We start from the raw sequence: 19,429 nt of genomic DNA on the forward strand, positions 1-19,429 counted from the left end.
TGGCAGCTGCAGCCCTGTTAGCGTTCCGATGCGTAGCAGCCCTCTCCAAAGCCAGCAGTAGCTCGGGTATGCACCTATCCAAATCGGTGCCAATGGCACGGATCTCCTCACTCCTTAGCAGGCCCGTCTGCTGGGAATGGGTGATGGTCAGCCGGTGTCTACGAACGTTGACACGGTTGTCTCTTGAAAGCTTGCTCAATTTCATGAGCATGGGACGGAGGACCTTTTTTGAAACGGCAAGGCCGGTCGGCTTATAATCTTTAACCCACTTCACAAACGCAGTAACGTCACAGAGGTACGATTTGAGGGTACTCGCCTTCAGACCTCGGGTGGACAGGTCGCTGTACCAACTTTGAACTGCTTCTGGTTCTTCAAAGTTCTTAATTTGACCCATAAAGTCTATGATTCGATTAACGGTGCTTTTGACGTTTTCCATCTGTCTTTTCGAAGCTTGCGGGATCACCAGGTAAGCGTGGTAAGCGCTCACAATGGTCCCAGTGTCTGTGTCTTCGTCGGTTGAGCTGCAGCTGGAACTGGGGCTGGAACTGGACATGTTCTGGTGGGTCTCCGGACCGGTGGGTACAGCGTTGTGGGTATTTGAGCACCCCGGCTTGAGGTGTTGATCGTCCTCGGCGGCATCCTTGGATGTCAGTCCTCTGTAAGCATTGTCGTAATCGTGGGTGCCAACTTTCAATTTGTGCACCTTTGTAAGATGTCTGTCTAGTCGGGCGAAAGGTTTCCCAGAGCAGAGAATGCAGGGTTTCACTACCTTCTTCCTTGAAACGTCCATGATGTGCGGCAAGCATTGAGGTCGGTCGGCATCAATCAAGGCATAATTGCCGATTGGCAGGAAGGTGTTTTTCCATGGGAAGCGTGTACTGGGCGGGGACAGTGTTGATCCATGGTAGGGGAGTCAATGGAGGGACGCCGAGAGGCAAGGAGTGGTACTTCCCCCAAAACCAAAGCCCACAAACAGTCACCCTCCTGTGGACTCAAAAGGGATGACATGTCGGTGAAAACAACCAAAACCTAAGTCCATTTTGAATGGGAGTCAATGGGCGGAGTACCAGAGGCACAAAAAGCCTCCAAAACCTAAGTCCATTTTGAATGGAAGTCAATGGGCGGATGCCCAGGTGCACAAAATTCTAAGCCCAAAACCTAAGTCCATTTTGAATGGAAGTCAATGGGCGGATGCCCAGGTGCACAAAATTCTAAGCCTTCAAAACCTAAGTCCATTTTGAATGGAAGTCAATGGGCGGATGCCCAGGTGCACAAAATTCTAAGCCTTCAAAACCTAAGTCCATTTTGAATGGAAGTCAATGGGCGGATGCCCAGGTGCACAAAATTCTAAGCCTTCAAAACCTAAGTCCATTTTGAATGGAAGTCAATGGGCGGATGCCCAGGTGCACAAAATTCTAAGCCTTCAAAACCTAAGTCCATTTTGAATGGAAGTCAATGGGCGGATGCCCAGGTGCACAAAATTCTAAGCCTTCAAAACCTAAGTCCATTTTGAATGGAAGTCAATGGGCGGATGCCCAGGTGCACAAAATTCTAAGCCTTCAAAACCTAAGTCCATTTTGAATGGAAGTCAATGGGCGGATGCCCAGGTGCACAAAATTCTAAGCCTTCAAAACCTAAGTCCATTTTGAATGGAAGTCAATTGGATGACCAGGGGCACATATTTCTTAAAGTTGCATTTAATGGGTTTTAACACAGGGGGTGGGCTTAATAGTGGGTGCACAGGGCCCCCCGGTGAATGGGTGATGGGGGACACCCCCCCCGGAGGTGTGCAGTCCCCCCTTGGAGAGGGGGTCCCCGGGGAGGCCGGGAGGGTGTGGGGGGGTCCCCTTGGATCCCAAAAGTGGGTGTGCAGGGTGCGGCCGGAGTGGGGGTCCCTTGGGAGCCCGGGGATGGGTGCCCGGGGACGTCCCGGAGTGGTGGTCCCCTGGGAGGCCGGGGATGACCGTGTGAGGGTGCGCTGGAGGTGTGGAAAGGTGAAAAAGGGTAAAATTCGCCGTTTCTCGCCCGAGCGTGGGATTTGGCTGGGGACACTTTTATAATTCAAGTTGGAGGCTGGGGCAGCGGGTAGTGTGTTTTTTCTCCCCGGAAAAGGTGTACTTTTTTCGGGGGAGACGTTTGAAATATTCGTGGGCCTCCCGTTTTCGTTCTGCCCCATGGATTTGAACGGGGACAATTTTCCCATATAAGTTAGAGGCGGGGGCAGCGTGCACTGTGGTCGTTTCACCCGGAAACGGTGTTCCCGACTCGGTAGAAGCGTTTGAAATCTTGTTTCGTTCCGTGCGTTTCCCGCGCGCGTGCACGCCCGGGGGTCTCTCATGGGCCTTCTTCCCCCGGTCCATACCTATCCAAAAAGTCTTCCCCCGAGTCTCTGAGTGCCCGCAAAGTGGAGATGCCTCCACACGAGTCTCAAATTCCTTCCACTTTTGCCGACTGAAAGTGTGCTTGACTTTTTGAATGCTTTGGAGGTGTAAAATTCACAGTTATTCACCCGAACGTGGGATTTGGCTGGGGACACTTTTAAAATTCAAGTTAGACCCGGGGGTAGCGTGGAGAGTGTTTATCTTCCCCGGAAAAGGTGTACTTTTTTCGGGGGAGACGTTTGAAATATTCGTCGGCCTCCCGTGTCCGTTGTGTCCCATGGATCTCGACGGGGACAATTTTCCCATTTAAGTTAGAGGCGGGGGCAGCGGGGAATTTGTTTTCTTTCCCCGGAAAAGGTGTACTTTTTTCGGGGGAGACGTTTGAAATATTCGTCGGCCTCCCGTGTCCGTTGTGTCCCATGGATCTCGACGGGGACAATTTTCCCATTTAAGTTAGAGGCGGGGGCAGCGTGCACTGTGGTTATTTCACCCGGAAAACGTGTTCCCATTTCGGTAGAAGCGTTTGAAATCTTGTTTCGTTCCGTGCGTCTCCCACGCGCGTGCACGCCCGGGGGTCTCTCCTCGGCCTTCTTCCCCCGGTCCATACCTATCCAAAAAGTCTTCCCCCGAGTCTCTGAGTGCCCGCAAAGTGGAGATGCCTCTACACAAGTCTCAATTCCTTCCACTTTTGCAGACTGAAAGTGTGCTTGACTTATTGAATGCTGGCAAGATAATAAATTCACAGTTATTCAACGGAACATGGGATTTGGCTGGGGACTCTTTTATTATTCCAGTTAGACCCGGGGGCACGGAGGGGAGTGTTTATTTTCCCCTGAAAAGGTGTACTTATTTCAGGGGAGACGTTTGAAGTTTTGTTTCGGTTCCTGTGTCGCGCACGCGCACGTGCGCAAAAGTTGCACACCGGGGTTTTGTTGCCCCGGATCTTACCTATCCAACGAGCCTTTATTCACAAAAATCGGTTGAACGGCACCGGAGATAACCGTGTTTGACCGTTTTCCCAGCCTTTTCAGCAGTCTCCCAGCTTCGAGATTACAAACTTTACATGGTCGCGGGCCCCAGTCCACCAGACGACCATCGGCGCGGTTTCAGAAACCTGGTTTTCAGAGACCTGAAAGAACCAGAGGGTCTGCCCAGGACCCAGTGCCCGCCCAAGAGGCACCCCGGTCGGATACCCCCCGGACCCCGAGAGGCCTGGAGGTCAACCATGGACTCAAACATCCAGCCGAGGGTCTGCCCAGGACCCCGTGCCCGCCCAAGAGGCACCCCGGTCGGATACCCCCGCACCCTGGCGACCCCTGGAGGTCAACCATGGACTCAAACATCCAGCAGGGGGTCTGCCCAGGACCCCCAGGACCCCGTGCCCGCCCAAGAGGCACCCCGGTCGGATACCCCCGCACCCCGAGACCCCTGGAGGTCAACCATGGACTCAAACATCCAGCAGAGGGTCTGCCCAGGACCCAGTGCCCGCCCAAGAGGCACCCCGGTCGGATACCCCCGCACCCCGAGACCCCTGGAGGTCAACCATGGACTCAAACATCCAGCAGAGGGTCTGCCCAGGACCCAGTGCCCGCCCAAGAGGCACCCCGGTCGGATACCCCCGCACCCTGGCGACCCCTGGAGGTCAACCATGGACTCAAACATCCAGCAGGGGGTCTGCCCAGGACCCCCAGGACCCCGTGCCCGCCCAAGAGGCACCCCGGTCGGATACCCCCGCACCCCGAGACCCCTGGAGGTCAACCATGGACTCAAACATCCAGCAGAGGGTCTGCCCAGGACCCAGTGCCCGCCCAAGAGGCACCCCGGTCGGATACCCCCGCACCCCGAGACCCCTGGAGGTCAACCATGGACTCAAACATCCAGCAGAGGGTCTGCCCAGGACCCAGTGCCCGCCCAAGAGGCACCCCGGTCGGATACCCCCGCACCCTGGCGACCCCTGGAGGTCAAACATGGACTCAAACATCCAGCAGAGGGTGTGCCCAGGACCCAGTGCCCGCCCAAGAGGCACCCCGGTCGGATACCCCCGCACCCCGAGACCCCTGGAGGTCAAACATGGACTCAAACATCCAGCAGAGGGTCTGCCCAGGACCCAGTGCCCGCCCAAGAGGCACCCCGGTCGGATACCCCCGCACCCTGGCGACCCCTGGAGGTAAAACATGGACTCAAACATCCAGCAGATGGCAGCCTACCCTCTAAAACCAAAGGTCAGTTTCCCCCTCTCCCTCACCTGATCCTCAACTGAGCCGTGGATGTGTGAATAACCGCCGTGGCAGATGGCAATGGAAATGGGTGACCGGGGTTCGTACCCCAGAGGCGTCTTACTTTCCCCAATCTAATTTCGGGGGAACACTTTATAAAACGGCTGAGTAGCCCACTCTCTTAGGCTTTTAACCCCGGTGAATAATATGGGGTGGACGCCGTGGACGCGTGACGTAGGCCCGGGTGTTTGGAGCGTCCAATTAAACCCGGCTTAGGGCTAGGGCGCACGTCCACTTTGAGGGAGAGGAGTGGCCGATGTGAGATGTGTATGCTCGGGCTTTGAAACCCACGTAAACACGAAACGAAATTCATTCAAATGGTTCTTTTATTCAAACATTTGGACCACACAGCAAAGCAGCGATGTTTTTGCGGGCCTGAACATGCCCAAGAGGTGTCCCAATGCGGACATAAAACCTCTCTTCGGTAACAGCAGAATGGCACATATGGTGAGCTATCAAATTTCGTTCCGACCCGCTCATGTGGGTCCAATTTAATGTGCTTATGGAATGGCGTAAGTGATGCAGGGTGATGCCTTGGTGGCCCAAGCTATGCATCAACTTCCGGACGTTTGTGGATAGCCCATTCATGCAAGATCCGCTGCGGGAAAAGAACAGTCTCTGGTCGGTGTTCCGAGGGTAACCGGGAAGCTTGGTGGATGCCTCTACAAAGCGAGAGAGCCATCCATGCTCTTCCCCCGTGAGAGCTAAGACGGCAGGGCCATGATATTGCGCCGTCTTGTGCTCCGGCACTGAAACAAGAAACATATCCTCCAGGCGCTCGGCGGAGGCAAAGTTGTCGCGGGTCATCTCCAAGAAAACCCCGCGCCTGGCGCCGTTGAATATTGTAACCTGCAGGATGATGGCAGCTGCAGCCCTGTTAGCGTTCCGATGCGTAGCAGCCCTCTCCAAAGCCAGCAGTAGCTCGGGTATGCACCTATCCAAATCGGTGCCAATGGCACGGATCTCCTCACTCCTTAGCAGGCCCGTCTGCTGGGAATGGGTGATGGTCAGCCGGTGTCTACGAACGTTGACACGGTTGTCTCTTGAAAGCTTGCTCAATTTCATGAGCATGGGACGGAGGACCTTTTTTGAAACGGCAAGGCCGGTCGGCTTATAATCTTTAACCCACTTCACAAACGCAGTAACGTCACAGAGGTACGATTTGAGGGTACTCGCCTTCAGACCTCGGGTGGACAGGTCGCTGTACCAACTTTGAACTGCTTCTGGTTCTTCAAAGTTCTTAATTTGACCCATAAAGTCTATGATTCGATTAACGGTGCTTTTGACGTTTTCCATCTGTCTTTTCGAAGCTTGCGGGATCACCAGGTAAGCGTGGTAAGCGCTCACAATGGTCCCAGTGTCTGTGTCTTCGTCGGTTGAGCTGCAGCTGGAACTGGGGCTGGAACTGGACATGTTCTGGTGGGTCTCCGGACCGGTGGGTACAGCGTTGTGGGTATTTGAGCACCCCGGCTTGAGGTGTTGATCGTCCTCGGCGGCATCCTTGGATGTCAGTCCTCTGTAAGCATTGTCGTAATCGTGGGTGCCAACTTTCAATTTGTGCACCTTTGTAAGATGTCTGTCTAGTCGGGCGAAAGGTTTCCCAGAGCAGAGAATGCAGGGTTTCACTACCTTCTTCCTTGAAACGTCCATGATGTGCGGCAAGCATTGAGGTCGGTCGGCATCAATCAAGGCATAATTGCCGATTGGCAGGAAGGTGTTTTTCCATGGGAAGCGTGTACTGGGCGGGGACAGTGTTGATCCATGGTAGGGGAGTCAATGGAGGGACGCCGAGAGGCAAGGAGTGGTACTTCCCCCAAAACCAAAGCCCACAAACAGTCACCCTCCTGTGGACTCAAAAGGGATGACATGTCGGTGAAAACAACCAAAACCTAAGTCCATTTTGAATGGGAGTCAATGGGCGGAGTACCAGAGGCACAAACTTTTAAGCCTCCAAAACCTAAGTCCATTTTGAATGGAAGTCAATGGGCGGATGCCCAGGTGCACAAAATTCTAAGCCTTCAAAACCTAAGTCCATTTTGAATGGAAGTCAATGGGCGGATGCCCAGGTGCACAAAATTCTAAGCCTTCAAAACCTAAGTCCATTTTGAATGGAAGTCAATGGGCGGATGCCCAGGTGCACAAAATTCTAAGCCTTCAAAACCTAAGTCCATTTTGAATGGAAGTCAATGGGCGGATGCCCAGGTGCACAAAATTCTAAGCCTTCAAAACCTAAGTCCATTTTGAATGGAAGTCAATGGGCGGATGCCCAGGTGCACAAAATTCTAAGCCTTCAAAACCTAAGTCCATTTTGAATGGAAGTCAATGGGCGGATGCCCAGGTGCACAAAATTCTAAGCCTTCAAAACCTAAGTCCATTTTGAATGGAAGTCAATGGGCGGATGCCCAGGTGCACAAAATTCTAAGCCTTCAAAACCTAAGTCCATTTTGAATGGAAGTCAATGGGCGGATGCCCAGGTGCACAAAATTCTAAGCCTTCAAAACCTAAGTCCATTTTGAATGGAAGTCAATTGGATGACCAGGGGCACATATTTCTTAAAGTTGCATTTAATGGGTTTTAACACAGGGGGTGGGCTTAATAGTGGGTGCACAGGGCCCCCCGGTGAATGGGTGATGGGGGACACCCCCCCCGGAGGTGTGCAGTCCCCCCTTGGAGAGGGGGTCCCCGGGGAGGCCGGGAGGGTGTGGGGGGGTCCCCTTGGATCCCAAAAGTGGGTGTGCAGGGTGCGGCCGGAGTGGGGGTCCCTTGGGAGCCCGGGGATGGGTGCCCGGGGACGTCCCGGAGTGGTGGTCCCCTGGGAGGCCGGGGATGACCGTGTGAGGGTGCGCTGGAGGTGTGGAAAGGTGAAAAAGGGTAAAATTCGCCGTTTCTCGCCCGAGCGTGGGATTTGGCTGGGGACACTTTTATAATTCAAGTTGGAGGCTGGGGCAGCGGGTAGTGTGTTTTTTCTCCCCGGAAAAGGTGTACTTTTTTCGGGGGAGACGTTTGAAATATTCGTGGGCCTCCCGTTTTCGTTCTGCCCCATGGATTTGAACGGGGACAATTTTCCCATATAAGTTAGAGGCGGGGGCAGCGTGCACTGTGGTCGTTTCACCCGGAAACGGTGTTCCCGACTCGGTAGAAGCGTTTGAAATCTTGTTTCGTTCCGTGCGTTTCCCGCGCGCGTGCACGCCCGGGGGTCTCTCATGGGCCTTCTTCCCCCGGTCCATACCTATCCAAAAAGTCTTCCCCCGAGTCTCTGAGTGCCCGCAAAGTGGAGATGCCTCCACACGAGTCTCAAATTCCTTCCACTTTTGCCGACTGAAAGTGTGCTTGACTTTTTGAATGCTTTGGAGGTGTAAAATTCACAGTTATTCACCCGAACGTGGGATTTGGCTGGGGACACTTTTAAAATTCAAGTTAGACCCGGGGGTAGCGTGGAGAGTGTTTATCTTCCCCGGAAAAGGTGTACTTTTTTCGGGGGAGACGTTTGAAATATTCGTCGGCCTCCCGTGTCCGTTGTGTCCCATGGATCTCGACGGGGACAATTTTCCCATTTAAGTTAGAGGCGGGGGCAGCGGGGAATTTGTTTTCTTTCCCCGGAAAAGGTGTACTTTTTTCGGGGGAGACGTTTGAAATATTCGTCGGCCTCCCGTGTCCGTTGTGTCCCATGGATCTCGACGGGGACAATTTTCCCATTTAAGTTAGAGGCGGGGGCAGCGTGCACTGTGGTTATTTCACCCGGAAAACGTGTTCCCATTTCGGTAGAAGCGTTTGAAATCTTGTTTCGTTCCGTGCGTCTCCCACGCGCGTGCACGCCCGGGGGTCTCTCCTCGGCCTTCTTCCCCCGGTCCATACCTATCCAAAAAGTCTTCCCCCGAGTCTCTGAGTGCCCGCAAAGTGGAGATGCCTCTACACAAGTCTCAATTCCTTCCACTTTTGCAGACTGAAAGTGTGCTTGACTTATTGAATGCTGGCAAGATAATAAATTCACAGTTATTCAACGGAACATGGGATTTGGCTGGGGACTCTTTTATTATTCCAGTTAGACCCGGGGGCACGGAGGGGAGTGTTTATTTTCCCCTGAAAAGGTGTACTTATTTCAGGGGAGACGTTTGAAGTTTTGTTTCGGTTCCTGTGTCGCGCACGCGCACGTGCGCAAAAGTTGCACACCGGGGTTTTGTTGCCCCGGATCTTACCTATCCAACGAGCCTTTATTCACAAAAATCGGTTGAACGGCACCGGAGATAACCGTGTTTGACCGTTTTCCCAGCCTTTTCAGCAGTCTCCCAGCTTCGAGATTACAAACTTTACATGGTCGCGGGCCCCAGTCCACCAGACGACCATCGGCGCGGTTTCAGAAACCTGGTTTTCAGAGACCTGAAAGAACCAGAGGGTCTGCCCAGGACCCAGTGCCCGCCCAAGAGGCACCCCGGTCGGATACCCCCCGGACCCCGAGAGGCCTGGAGGTCAACCATGGACTCAAACATCCAGCCGAGGGTCTGCCCAGGACCCCGTGCCCGCCCAAGAGGCACCCCGGTCGGATACCCCCGCACCCTGGCGACCCCTGGAGGTCAACCATGGACTCAAACATCCAGCAGGGGGTCTGCCCAGGACCCCCAGGACCCCGTGCCCGCCCAAGAGGCACCCCGGTCGGATACCCCCGCACCCCGAGACCCCTGGAGGTCAACCATGGACTCAAACATCCAGCAGAGGGTCTGCCCAGGACCCAGTGCCCGCCCAAGAGGCACCCCGGTCGGATACCCCCGCACCCCGAGACCCCTGGAGGTCAACCATGGACTCAAACATCCAGCAGAGGGTCTGCCCAGGACCCAGTGCCCGCCCAAGAGGCACCCCGGTCGGATACCCCCGCACCCTGGCGACCCCTGGAGGTCAACCATGGACTCAAACATCCAGCAGGGGGTCTGCCCAGGACCCCCAGGACCCCGTGCCCGCCCAAGAGGCACCCCGGTCGGATACCCCCGCACCCCGAGACCCCTGGAGGTCAACCATGGACTCAAACATCCAGCAGAGGGTCTGCCCAGGACCCAGTGCCCGCCCAAGAGGCACCCCGGTCGGATACCCCCGCACCCCGAGACCCCTGGAGGTCAACCATGGACTCAAACATCCAGCAGAGGGTCTGCCCAGGACCCAGTGCCCGCCCAAGAGGCACCCCGGTCGGATACCCCCGCACCCTGGCGACCCCTGGAGGTCAAACATGGACTCAAACATCCAGCAGAGGGTGTGCCCAGGACCCAGTGCCCGCCCAAGAGGCACCCCGGTCGGATACCCCCGCACCCCGAGACCCCTGGAGGTCAAACATGGACTCAAACATCCAGCAGAGGGTCTGCCCAGGACCCAGTGCCCGCCCAAGAGGCACCCCGGTCGGATACCCCCGCACCCTGGCGACCCCTGGAGGTAAAACATGGACTCAAACATCCAGCAGATGGCAGCCTACCCTCTAAAACCAAAGGTCAGTTTCCCCCTCTCCCTCACCTGATCCTCAACTGAGCCGTGGATGTGTGAATAACCGCCGTGGCAGATGGCAATGGAAATGGGTGACCGGGGTTCGTACCCCAGAGGCGTCTTACTTTCCCCAATCTAATTTCGGGGGAACACTTTATAAAACGGCTGAGTAGCCCACTCTCTTAGGCTTTTAACCCCGGTGAATAATATGGGGTGGACGCCGTGGACGCGTGACGTAGGCCCGGGTGTTTGGAGCGTCCAATTAAACCCGGCTTAGGGCTAGGGCGCACGTCCACTTTGAGGGAGAGGAGTGGCCGATGTGAGATGTGTATGCTCGGGCTTTGAAACCCACGTAAACACGAAACGAAATTCATTCAAATGGTTCTTTTATTCAAACATTTGGACCACACAGCAAAGCAGCGATGTTTTTGCGGGCCTGAACATGCCCAAGAGGTGTCCCAATGCGGACATAAAACCTCTCTTCGGTAACAGCAGAATGGCACATATGGTGAGCTATCAAATTTCGTTCCGACCCGCTCATGTGGGTCCAATTTAATGTGCTTATGGAATGGCGTAAGTGATGCAGGGTGATGCCTTGGTGGCCCAAGCTATGCATCAACTTCCGGACGTTTGTGGATAGCCCATTCATGCAAGATCCGCTGCGGGAAAAGAACAGTCTCTGGTCGGTGTTCCGAGGGTAACCGGGAAGCTTGGTGGATGCCTCTACAAAGCGAGAGAGCCATCCATGCTCTTCCCCCGTGAGAGCTAAGACGGCAGGGCCATGATATTGCGCCGTCTTGTGCTCCGGCACTGAAACAAGAAACATATCCTCCAGGCGCTCGGCGGAGGCAAAGTTGTCGCGGGTCATCTCCAAGAAAACCCCGCGCCTGGCGCCGTTGAATATTGTAACCTGCAGGATGATGGCAGCTGCAGCCCTGTTAGCGTTCCGATGCGTAGCAGCCCTCTCCAAAGCCAGCAGTAGCTCGGGTATGCACCTATCCAAATCGGTGCCAATGGCACGGATCTCCTCACTCCTTAGCAGGCCCGTCTGCTGGGAATGGGTGATGGTCAGCCGGTGTCTACGAACGTTGACACGGTTGTCTCTTGAAAGCTTGCTCAATTTCATGAGCATGGGACGGAGGACCTTTTTTGAAACGGCAAGGCCGGTCGGCTTATAATCTTTAACCCACTTCACAAACGCAGTAACGTCACAGAGGTACGATTTGAGGGTACTCGCCTTCAGACCTCGGGTGGACAGGTCGCTGTACCAACTTTGAACTGCTTCTGGTTCTTCAAAGTTCTTAATTTGACCCATAAAGTCTATGATTCGATTAACGGTGCTTTTGACGTTTTCCATCTGTCTTTTCGAAGCTTGCGGGATCACCAGGTAAGCGTGGTAAGCGCTCACAATGGTCCCAGTGTCTGTGTCTTCGTCGGTTGAGCTGCAGCTGGAACTGGGGCTGGAACTGGACATGTTCTGGTGGGTCTCCGGACCGGTGGGTACAGCGTTGTGGGTATTTGAGCACCCCGGCTTGAGGTGTTGATCGTCCTCGGCGGCATCCTTGGATGTCAGTCCTCTGTAAGCATTGTCGTAATCGTGGGTGCCAACTTTCAATTTGTGCACCTTTGTAAGATGTCTGTCTAGTCGGGCGAAAGGTTTCCCAGAGCAGAGAATGCAGGGTTTCACTACCTTCTTCCTTGAAACGTCCATGATGTGCGGCAAGCATTGAGGTCGGTCGGCATCAATCAAGGCATAATTGCCGATTGGCAGGAAGGTGTTTTTCCATGGGAAGCGTGTACTGGGCGGGGACAGTGTTGATCCATGGTAGGGGAGTCAATGGAGGGACGCCGAGAGGCAAGGAGTGGTACTTCCCCCAAAACCAAAGCCCACAAACAGTCACCCTCCTGTGGACTCAAAAGGGATGACATGTCGGTGAAAACAACCAAAACCTAAGTCCATTTTGAATGGGAGTCAATGGGCGGAGTACCAGAGGCACAAACTTTTAAGCCTCCAAAACCTAAGTCCATTTTGAATGGAAGTCAATGGGCGGATTTTGAATGGAAGTCCAGCCCAGGTGCACAAAATTCTAAGCCTTCAAAACCTAAGTCCATTTTGAATGGAAGTCAATGGGCGGATGCCCAGGTGCACAAAATTCTAAGCCTTCAAAACCTAAGTCCATTTTGAATGGAAGTCAATGGGCGGATGCCCAGGTGCACAAAATTCTAAGCCTTCAAAACCTAAGTCCATTTTGAATGGAAGTCAATGGGCGGATGCCCAGGTGCACAAAATTCTAAGCCTTCAAAACCTAAGTCCATTTTGAATGGAAGTCAATGGGCGGATGCCCAGGTGCACAAAATTCTAAGCCTTCAAAACCTAAGTCCATTTTGAATGGAAGTCAATGGGCGGATGCCCAGGTGCACAAAATTCTAAGCCAAAATTCTAAGCCTTCAAAACCTAAGTCCATTTTGAATGGAAGTCAATGGGCGGATGCCCAGGTGCACAAAATTCTAAGCCTTCAAAACCTAAGTCCATTTTGAATGGAAGTCAATTGGATGACCAGGGGCACATATTTCTTAAAGTTGCATTTAATGGGTTTTAACACAGGGGGTGGGCTTAATAGTGGGTGCACAGGGCCCCCCGGTGAATGGGTGATGGGGGACACCCCCCCCGGAGGTGTGCAGTCCCCCCTTGGAGAGGGGGTCCCCGGGGAGGCCGGGAGGGTGTGGGGGGGTCCCCTTGGATCCCAAAAGTGGGTGTGCAGGGTGCGGCCGGAGTGGGGGTCCCTTGGGAGCCCGGGGATGGGTGCCCGGGGACGTCCCGGAGTGGTGGTCCCCTGGGAGGCCGGGGATGACCGTGTGAGGGTGCGCTGGAGGTGTGGAAAGGTGAAAAAGGGTAAAATTCGCCGTTTCTCGCCCGAGCGTGGGATTTGGCTGGGGACACTTTTATAATTCAAGTTGGAGGCTGGGGCAGCGGGTAGTGTGTTTTTTCTCCCCGGAAAAGGTGTACTTTTTTCGGGGGAGACGTTTGAAATATTCGTGGGCCTCCCGTTTTCGTTCTGCCCCATGGATTTGAACGGGGACAATTTTCCCATATAAGTTAGAGGCGGGGGCAGCGTGCACTGTGGTCGTTTCACCCGGAAACGGTGTTCCCGACTCGGTAGAAGCGTTTGAAATCTTGTTTCGTTCCGTGCGTTTCCCGCGCGCGTGCACGCCCGGGGGTCTCTCATGGGCCTTCTTCCCCCGGTCCATACCTATCCAAAAAGTCTTCCCCCGAGTCTCTGAGTGCCCGCAAAGTGGAGATGCCTCCACACGAGTCTCAAATTCCTTCCACTTTTGCCGACTGAAAGTGTGCTTGACTTTTTGAATGCTTTGGAGGTGTAAAATTCACAGTTATTCACCCGAACGTGGGATTTGGCTGGGGACACTTTTAAAATTCAAGTTAGACCCGGGGGGTAGCGTGGAGAGTGTTTATCTTCCCCGGAAAAGGTGTACTTTTTTCGGGGGAGACGTTTGAAATATTCGTCGGCCTCCCGTGTCCGTTGTGTCCCATGGATCTCGACGGGGACAATTTTCCCATTTAAGTTAGAGGCGGGGGCAGCGGGGAATTTGTTTTCTTTCCCCGGAAAAGGTGTACTTTTTTCGGGGGAGACGTTTGAAATATTCGTCGGCCTCCCGTGTCCGTTGTGTCCCATGGATCTCGACGGGGACAATTTTCCCATTTAAGTTAGAGGCGGGGGCAGCGTGCACTGTGGTTATTTCACCCGGAAAACGTGTTCCCATTTCGGTAGAAGCGTTTGAAATCTTGTTTCGTTCCGTGCGTCTCCCACGCGCGTGCACGCCCGGGGGTCTCTCCTCGGCCTTCTTCCCCCGGTCCATACCTATCCAAAAAGTCTTCCCCCGAGTCTCTGAGTGCCCGCAAAGTGGAGATGCCTCTACACAAGTCTCAATTCCTTCCACTTTTGCAGACTGAAAGTGTGCTTGACTTATTGAATGCTGGCAAGATAATAAATTCACAGTTATTCAACGGAACATGGGATTTGGCTGGGGACTCTTTTATTATTCCAGTTAGACCCGGGGGCACGGAGGGGAGTGTTTATTTTCCCCTGAAAAGGTGTACTTATTTCAGGGGAGACGTTTGAAGTTTTGTTTCGGTTCCTGTGTCGCGCACGCGCACGTGCGCAAAAGTTGCACACCGGGGTTTTGTTGCCCCGGATCTTACCTATCCAACGAGCCTTTATTCACAAAAATCGGTTGAACGGCACCGGAGATAACCGTGTTTGACCGTTTTCCCAGCCTTTTCAGCAGTCTCCCAGCTTCGAGATTACAAACTTTACATGGTCGCGGGCCCCAGTCCACCAGACGACCATCGGCGCGGTTTCAGAAACCTGGTTTTCAGAGACCTGAAAGAACCAGAGGGTCTGCCCAGGACCCAGTGCCCGCCCAAGAGGCACCCCGGTCGGATACCCCCCGGACCCCGAGAGGCCTGGAGGTCAACCATGGACTCAAACATCCAGCCGAGGGTCTGCCCAGGACCCCGTGCCCGCCCAAGAGGCACCCCGGTCGGATACCCCCGCACCCTGGCGACCCCTGGAGGTCAACCATGGACTCAAACATCCAGCAGGGGGTCTGCCCAGGACCCCCAGGACCCCGTGCCCGCCCAAGAGGCACCCCGGTCGGATACCCCCGCACCCCGAGACCCCTGGAGGTCAACCATGGACTCAAACATCCAGCAGAGGGTCTGCCCAGGACCCAGTGCCCGCCCAAGAGGCACCCCGGTCGGATACCCCCGCACCCCGAGACCCCTGGAGGTCAACCATGGACTCAAACATCCAGCAGAGGGTCTGCCCAGGACCCAGTGCCCGCCCAAGAGGCACCCCGGTCGGATACCCCCGCACCCTGGCGACCCCTGGAGGTCAACCATGGACTCAAACATCCAGCAGGGGGTCTGCCCAGGACCCCCAGGACCCCGTGCCCGCCCAAGAGGCACCCCGGTCGGATACCCCCGCACCCCGAGACCCCTGGAGGTCAACCATGGACTCAAACATCCAGCAGAGGGTCTGCCCAGGACCCAGTGCCCGCCCAAGAGGCACCCCGGTCGGATACCCCCGCACCCCGAGACCCCTGGAGGTCAACCATGGACTCAAACATCCAGCAGAGGGTCTGCCCAGGACCCAGTGCCCGCCCAAGAGGCACCCCGGTCGGATACCCCCGCACCCTGGCGACCCCTGGAGGTCAAACATGGACTCAAACATCCAGCAGAGGGTGTGCCCAGGACCCAGTGCCCGCCCAAGAGGCACCCCGGTCGGATACCCCCGCACCCCGAGACCCCTGGAGGTCAAACATGGACTCAAACATCCAGCAGAGGGTCTGCCCAGGACCCAGTGCCCGCCCAAGAGGCACCCCGGTCGGATACCCCCGCACCCTGGCGACCCCTGGAGGTAAAACATGGACTCAAACATCCAGCAGATGGCAGCCTACCCTCTAAAACCAAAGGTCAGTTTCCCCCTCTCCCTCACCTGATCCTCAACTGAGCCGTGGATGTGTGAATAACCGCCGTGGCAGATGGCAATGGAAATGGGTGACCGGGGTTCGTACCCCAGAGGCGTCTTACTTTCCCCAATCTAATTTCGGGGGAACACTTTATAAAACGGCTGAGTAGCCCACTCTCTTAGGCTTTTAACCCCGGTGAATAATATGGGGTGGACGCCGTGGACGCGTGACGTAGGCCCGGGTGTTTGGAGCGTCCAATTAAACCCGGCTTAGGGCTAGGGCGCACGTCCACTTTGAGGGAGAGGAGTGGCCGATGTGAGATGTGTATGCTCGGGCTTTGAAACCCACGTAAACACGAAACGAAATTCATTCAAATGGTTCTTTTATTCAAACATTTGGACCACACAGCAAAGCAGCGATGTTTTTGCGGGCCTGAACATGCCCAAGAGGTGTCCCAATGCGGACATAAAACCTCTCTTCGGTAACAGCAGAATGGCACATATGGTGAGCTATCAAATTTCGTTCCGACCCGCTCATGTGGGTCCAATTTAATGTGCTTATGGAATGGCGTAAGTGATGCAGGGTGATGCCTTGGTGGCCCAAGCTATGCATCAACTTCCGGACGTTTGTGGATAGCCCATTCATGCAAGATCCGCTGCGGGAAAAGAACAGTCTCTGGTCGGTGTTCCGAGGGTAACCGGGAAGCTTGGTGGATGCCTCTACAAAGCGAGAGAGCCATCCATGCTCTTCCCCCGTGAGAGCTAAGACGGCAGGGCCATGATATTGCGCCGTCTTGTGCTCCGGCACTGAAACAAGAAACATATCCTCCAGGCGCTCGGCGGAGGCAAAGTTGTCGCGGGTCATCTCCAAGAAAACCCCGCGCCTGGCGCCGTTGAATATTGTAACCTGCAGGATGATGGCAGCTGCAGCCCTGTTAGCGTTCCGATGCGTAGCAGCCCTCTCCAAAGCCAGCAGTAGCTCGGGTATGCACCTATCCAAATCGGTGCCAATGGCACGGATCTCCTCACTCCTTAGCAGGCCCGTCTGCTGGGAATGGGTGATGGTCAGCCGGTGTCTACGAACGTTGACACGGTTGTCTCTTGAAAGCTTGCTCAATTTCATGAGCATGGGACGGAGGACCTTTTTTGAAACGGCAAGGCCGGTCGGCTTATAATCTTTAACCCACTTCACAAACGCAGTAACGTCACAGAGGTACGATTTGAGGGTACTCGCCTTCAGACCTCGGGTGGACAGGTCGCTGTACCAACTTTGAACTGCTTCTGGTTCTTCAAAGTTCTTAATTTGACCCATAAAGTCTATGATTCGATTAACGGTGCTTTTGACGTTTTCCATCTGTCTTTTCGAAGCTTGCGGGATCACCAGGTAAGCGTGGTAAGCGCTCACAATGGTCCCAGTGTCTGTGTCTTCGTCGGTTGAGCTGCAGCTGGAACTGGGGCTGGAACTGGACATGTTCTGGTGGGTCTCCGGACCGGTGGGTACAGCGTTGTGGGTATTTGAGCACCCCGGCTTGAGGTGTTGATCGTCCTCGGCGGCATCCTTGGATGTCAGTCCTCTGTAAGCATTGTCGTAATCGTGGGTGCCAACTTTCAATTTGTGCACCTTTGTAAGATGTCTGTCTAGTCGGGCGAAAGGTTTCCCAGAGCAGAGAATGCAGGGTTTCACTACCTTCTTCCTTGAAACGTCCATGATGTGCGGCAAGCATTGAGGTCGGTCGGCATCAATCAAGGCATAATTGCCGATTGGCAGGAAGGTGTTTTTCCATGGGAAGCGTGTACTGGGCGGGGACAGTGTTGATCCATGGTAGGGGAGTCAATGGAGGGACGCCGAGAGGCAAGGAGTGGTACTTCCCCCAAAACCAAAGCCCACAAACAGTCACCCTCCTGTGGACTCAAAAGGGATGACATGTCGGTGAAAACAACCAAAACCTAAGTCCATTTTGAATGGGAGTCAATGGGCGGAGTACCAGAGGCACAAACTTTTAAGCCTCCAAAACCTAAGTCCATTTTGAATGGAAGTCAATGGGCGGATGCCCAGGTGCACAAAATTCTAAGCCTCCAAAACCTAAGTCCATTTTGAATGGAAGTCAATGGGCGGATGCCCAGGTGCACAAAATTCTAAGCCTTCAAAACCTAAGTCCATTTTGAATGGAAGTCAATGGGCGGATGCCCAGGTGCACAAAATTCTAAGCCTTCAAAACCTAAGTCCATTTTGAATGGAAGTCAATGGGCGGATGCCCAGGTGCACAAAATTCTAAGCCTTCAAAACCTAAGTCCATTTTGAATGGAAGTCAATGGGCGGATGCCCAGGTGCACAAAATTCTAAGCCTTCAAAACCTAAGTCCATTTTGAATGGAAGTCAATGGGCGGATGCCCAGGTGCACAAAATTCTAAGCCTTCAAAACCTAAGTCCATTTTGAATGGAAGTCAATGGGCGGATGCCCAGGTGCACAAAATTCTAAGCCTCCAAAACCTAAGTCCATTTTGAATGGAAGTCAATGGGCGGATGCCCAGGTGCACAAAATTCTAAGCCTTCAAAACCTAAGTCCATTTTGAATGGAAGTCAATTGGATGACCAGGGGCACATATTTCTTAAAGTTGCATTTAATGGGTTTTAACACAGGGGGTGGGCTTAATAGTGGGTGCACAGGGCCCCCCGGTGAATGGGTGATGGGGGACACCCCCCCCGGAGGTGTGCAGTCCCCCCTTGGAGAGGGGGTCCCCGGGGAGGCCGGGAGGGTGTGGGGGGGTCCCCTTGGATCCCAAAAGTGGGTGTGCAGGGTGCGGCCGGAGTGGGGGTCCCTTGGGAGCCCGGGGATGGGTGCCCGGGGACGTCCCGGAGTGGTGGTCCCCTGGGAGGCCGGGGATGACCGTGTGAGGGTGCGCTGGAGGTGTGGAAAGGTGAAAAAGGGTAAAATTCGCCGTTTCTCGCCCGAGCGTGGGATTTGGCTGGGGACACTTTTATAATTCAAGTTGGAGGCTGGGGCAGCGGGTAGTGTGTTTTTTCTCCCCGGAAAAGGTGTACTTTTTTCGGGGGAGACGTTTGAAATATTCGTGGGCCTCCCGTTTTCGTTCTGCCCCATGGATTTGAACGGGGACAATTTTCCCATATAAGTTAGAGGCGGGGGCAGCGTGCACTGTGGTCGTTTCACCCGGAAACGGTGTTCCCGACTCGGTAGAAGCGTTTGAAATCTTGTTTCGTTCCGTGCGTTTCCCGCGCGCGTGCACGCCCGGGGGTCTCTCATGGGCCTTCTTCCCCCGGTCCATACCTATCCAAAAAGTCTTCCCCCGAGTCTCTGAGTGCCCGCAAAGTGGAGATGCCTCCACACGAGTCTCAAATTCCTTCCACTTTTGCCGACTGAAAGTGTGCTTGACTTTTTGAATGCTTTGGAGGTGTAAAATTCACAGTTATTCACCCGAACGTGGGATTTGGCTGGGGACACTTTTAAAATTCAAGTTAGACCCGGGGGTAGCGTGGAGAGTGTTTATCTTCCCCGGAAAAGGTGTACTTTTTTCGGGGGAGACGTTTGAAATATTCGTCGGCCTCCCGTGTCCGTTGTGTCCCATGGATCTCGACGGGGACAATTTTCCCATTTAAGTTAGAGGCGGGGGCAGCGGGGAATTTGTTTTCTTTCCCCGGAAAAGGTGTACTTTTTTCGGGGGAGACGTTTGAAATATTCGTCGGCCTCCCGTGTCCGTTGTGTCCCATGGATCTCGACGGGGACAATTTTCCCATTTAAGTTAGAGGCGGGGGCAGCGTGCACTGTGGTTATTTCACCCGGAAAACGTGTTCCCATTTCGG

Source organism: Hypomesus transpacificus, chromosome 21 (assembly GCF_021917145.1).
Source record: "Hypomesus transpacificus isolate Combined female chromosome 21, fHypTra1, whole genome shotgun sequence".
Taxonomy (NCBI): domain Eukaryota; kingdom Metazoa; phylum Chordata; class Actinopteri; order Osmeriformes; family Osmeridae; genus Hypomesus; species Hypomesus transpacificus.